Source organism: Palaemon carinicauda, chromosome 32 (genome assembly GCF_036898095.1).
Source record: "Palaemon carinicauda isolate YSFRI2023 chromosome 32, ASM3689809v2, whole genome shotgun sequence".
Classification (NCBI taxonomy): Eukaryota; Metazoa; Arthropoda; class Malacostraca; order Decapoda; family Palaemonidae; genus Palaemon; species Palaemon carinicauda.
In genome coordinates, this window is record NC_090756.1 from 32,230,095 (window position 1) to 32,235,094 (window position 5,000).

The following is a 5,000-nucleotide window of genomic DNA, read 5'->3' on the forward strand; positions in this document are numbered from 1 at the left end:
TTAGTCTGGCCTCTATCATCCTTTCCAGTATCTAAAAAGTGTGGGACATCAATTTAATACTTCTGTAATTCCCACACTCTTGGACATCACCTTTCCCTTTAAAGATTGGGATCAATATACTCCCACGCCACTCATTTGGTATCTTTTCCTGCTCAAAAATCTTTACCATGAGATCGTACAGTATATCCACTCCTTCATCTCCTAAGGCTTTCCAAGCCTCTATAGGAGTCATGTCGTGTCCAGTTGCCTTCCCATTCTTCATCTTCCTCAGTGCATTTATTACCTCTTGCCTAGAGAAACTTATTACCATGCCAAAATTCACCAGTCCATCCTCTCTTAATAATCTATCATTTTCTTCATTTAACAGCTGTTCAAAATATTCTTTCCATCTCTTTACAATGTCTTCCTCCTTTCTAAGTACTACACCACCTTCATCTTTTATTTGTTTGATGTGTGTAATATCTTTGGTGCTCTTATTTCTAGTCTTCGATAGCTTGATCATCTTGTTTAATCCTTCCTTTGTCCCCAGCTCATTATACACACCATCATATGCCTTAGCTTTAGCTTGGGCTACTACCTTCTTCACCACCTTGTTTTTCTCTCTGAACCTCTCTCTGTCTTCCCCTGACTGTGACTCTTCCCATCTCTTCTTTGCCTCCTTCTTATCTTTTACAAGTTTCTCAATTTCTTCACTCCACCACCAACTCTCCTTTTCTTCCCATATAATACCAAATGTCTCTCCTAGCAGCTCCTTTCCATGCTTTCTCATTACTGCTGAGTTTCGTGTCTACCATTCTTGAACATCTTCAATTCCTCTATCAATATCCTCCAAAACCCTTCTCTTAAACTCTCTCATCTTATCTCCTTCCCTCACTGGTTTTTACCTTTTAATTTTCCTTATCCCTTTAGCTTTAGCTTTTCTTTCCCTTTTTAGGCCTAAGTCCATACATAGCAGTCTGTGTTGGGGGGGCTACATGGTCACCTGGGATAACCTTGCAGTTCTTGACTTCAACCAGCTTCATCCTTTTATACAGGAAGTAGTCTATCTGGGAGCATCTTCCCCCACTCCTATAAGTTATTGGCTGTTCCTTTTTCTTCTTAAATAATGTGTTTACTATTGCCATGTCAAATGACACAGCAAAGTCCACAACACTCTCTCATTCTTGGTTTCTCTCCCCAATTCCATGGCCTCCATGCACCCGACCAATTGCCTCATTCTCACTTCCAACATGGCCATTCAAATCTGCCCCAACTATGACCCTCTCCAGTTCTTCCAGTTCTTGCATTACTCCATCCATGTATCTCCAGATATTTCCCTTCTCTTTTTTTGCAACGAACTTGAGGTGAATATGCACTTATAATATTCAGAATCTCTCCACAACACATCTTCAATCTGATGATACGGTCATTCTTTCTATGCACCTCTATCACTGCATTTTATCAGCTCACCAGACAGTTCTATGCCGCCTCCATTCCTACCTTGTTTATTTGCTACGCTATAATATAGCTTATATCCATCACCCAACTCTTTAGCTTTATTTCCCTTCCATCATGTTTCCTGTACACACATAGCATCTACTCTCTTTTCCCTCATCAAGTCAGCCACTTCACTACCTCTCCCAGTCATGACCCAACATTTAGCTGACATATTCTGAGTCCAAAGTGAGCTCGCTTCTTTAGCTGCACCTGCAGTAGCCCTCGCCTTATCGCAGAGTTAGGGCGATGTCTCAGTACATCGTTTACGGAGTACGCCCTGGTATTACCTGTTTCCCTATTTCGGCTCATGCCATTTAAGGTATTGGCACAGGTTTTTACGGATACCTTTCCTGACACCAAACCTCCGTATTCATCTGGGCTTGGGACCGGTACCCATTGGTGGCTAGTATATATATATATATATATATAATTATATATATACATATATATATATATATATATATATATATATATATATATATATATATATATATATATATATATATATATATATATATATATGTATGTGTATATATATATATATATATATATATATATATATATATATATATATATATATATATATATATATATATATATATATATGTATGTATGTGTATATATATATATATATATATATATATATATATATATATATATATATATATATATATATATATATATATATATATACATACATATATATATATATATATATATATATATATATATATATATATATATATATATATATATATATATATATATATATATATATATATATATATATATATATATATATATATATATATATATATATATATATATATATATATATATATATATATATATATATATATATATATATATATATATATATATATATATATATATATATATATATATATATATATATATATATATATATATATATATATGTATATATATATATGTGTATATGTAAGTATATATACACATATATATGTATATATATACATATATATATATATATATATATATATATATATATATATATATATATATATATATATATATATATGTATATGTAAGTATATATACACATATATATATGTATATATATATATATATATATATATATATATATATATATATATATATATATATATATATATATATATATATATATATGTACTCTACATGTAAGTATATATATATATATATATATATATATATATATATATATATATATATATATATATATATATATATATATATATATATATATATATATATATATATATATATATATATATATATATATATATATATATATATATATATATATATACATATATATATATATATATATATATATATATATACTGTACAAAAAGGTAAATAGGTGCAGTAATGAAAGTAGTTGAAAATGCAAGTGGATGATAATAAGAGAAAAATAATTTTGAACATTTTATGAAATGAGATATATAGTTTTACATTTATAGAAAAGGGGAGTTACATTTCAGATTTCATGATGGTTTTTCCTTTGGTAATTAAGAATGTATATATCAGTAGAAAATTCAAAGTAAGGAAAGATAGTTATTCACAATTTAACTCGAAAAATCAAAGGTATTTTTTTTGTCAAAATCTCCTCTGGCCATATCTCCCTCTTTCTGTACCTGCTCATCTTCATGCCAAAGAGAGACTGCCGTCATGTGAAAGAGGAAGGCGCTGAGGAAAAGGTTGTAAGAGACACACTCGGGGAATGAGCCAATTTCCTTTGCAGAAATCAAATAAATAAAAAGAACTTTTTATCTGGATATTCTTGTCTTGGGATTTTCTTTCCTTTCTTGAAACCAGTGGCTAATTAAGTTGGATATAGTCCCAGCTTTAAATTCTCTCTCTCTCTCTCTCTCTCTCTCTCTCTCTCTCTCTCTCTCTCTCTCTCTCTCTCTCTCTCTCTCTCTCTCTCTCTCTCTCTCTCTCTCTCTATATATATATATATATATATATATATATATATATATATATATATATATATATATATATTATATATATATATATATATATATATATATATATATATATATATATACATATATGTGCGTATGTATTTCTTGGGATATTTCAAATTGGTCATGAGTTCCAGAAACCACAAATAGCACCACTGTAAATTTATTAAAATAAATAGTCCATCACTCAAAACCATTAGAATTTCACATCTGAAACCATACAATGAAATATATATTTCATCCAACCCAATAAAACATTTGTACAATAGATTTAATCTATAACAAACGTTTAACCTTGCGTTTTGTTTATTTTTATTTTATGGTGTAAATTCTGTGGGGGAAGACATTGTTTTTATAAGGGATTAACATTTGTTTGAAACGTTCAAATATCAGATTCTAATTCATGGCGTAAATCAAATGGATGGGAATTGGCGGAGCAGTGTAATAAATTTTGGTAGATTTTAACTCAATAAAGTTTCGAGGTATTGAATAGCATAAATGATATTTATATAGAGTTAACTTAAAAAATAGATTATTATTATTATTATTATTATTATTATTATTATTATTATTATTATTATTATTATTACTATTATTATTATTATTATTATTATTATTATTATTATTATTATTATTATTATTATTATTGCCAGCAGATAAAATCCTTTAAAGACCACTTGAATCTTGGCAGAAAATGGAAACTCTCTCTCTCTCTCTCTCTCTCTCTCTCTCTCTCTCTCTCTCTCTCTCTCTCTCTCTCTCTCTCTCTCTCTCTCTCTCTCACACACACACACACACACACACACACACACACACACGCACGCACAAACGCATACTCACACACCACACGCACGAACACAGAAAGAATGAAACCAAATGTACTTGCCACATACAGAGGTAATAATTGAAGAATCTTTTCATTTCGAATAATACCACGAGAAAAAATCCTTTTGCAGGTTTGAGTCCAAAGATTTTCCTTTATCGTTTCAAGCGCAAAAGTCGATAAAAAGAACAACACAATATTTATCATTTCTGGTCCGGATTAAACAAGAAAGGGAGAGACAAGAAAAGCCGTATGATAATGGAGATGTAATGAATCATATGTAGTATTTTTGGTTTTTCTCTTTTATACAAATATTTTATACGAATATTATGTTAAAATATTTTTATGCGAATATCTTATACGAATAGTTTTATACAAATGTTTTTATACGAATGATTTGTAGGGATATATTATGCAAATATTTTCATAATGTACAATATTTTTATTCGAATATCTTTATACAAATATTTCAGACTATTTTATACGAATGTCTTATACAAATATTTTAGAATGTTTTTACGAAACCTTTTAATACATATATTCCAGAATATCTTATGCGAATATTTTCATACAAATATTTTTATGAAAAAGTTTCCAATTTCTAAGGTAAAAAGGTTACAGCAGATTTTGGTTATTAGAAAAGAAGGTTTCTTATGAAATCTAATATGCTTCTGTCTTTTTGTTTTTTTTTTGTTAAATTGTTTGATTTT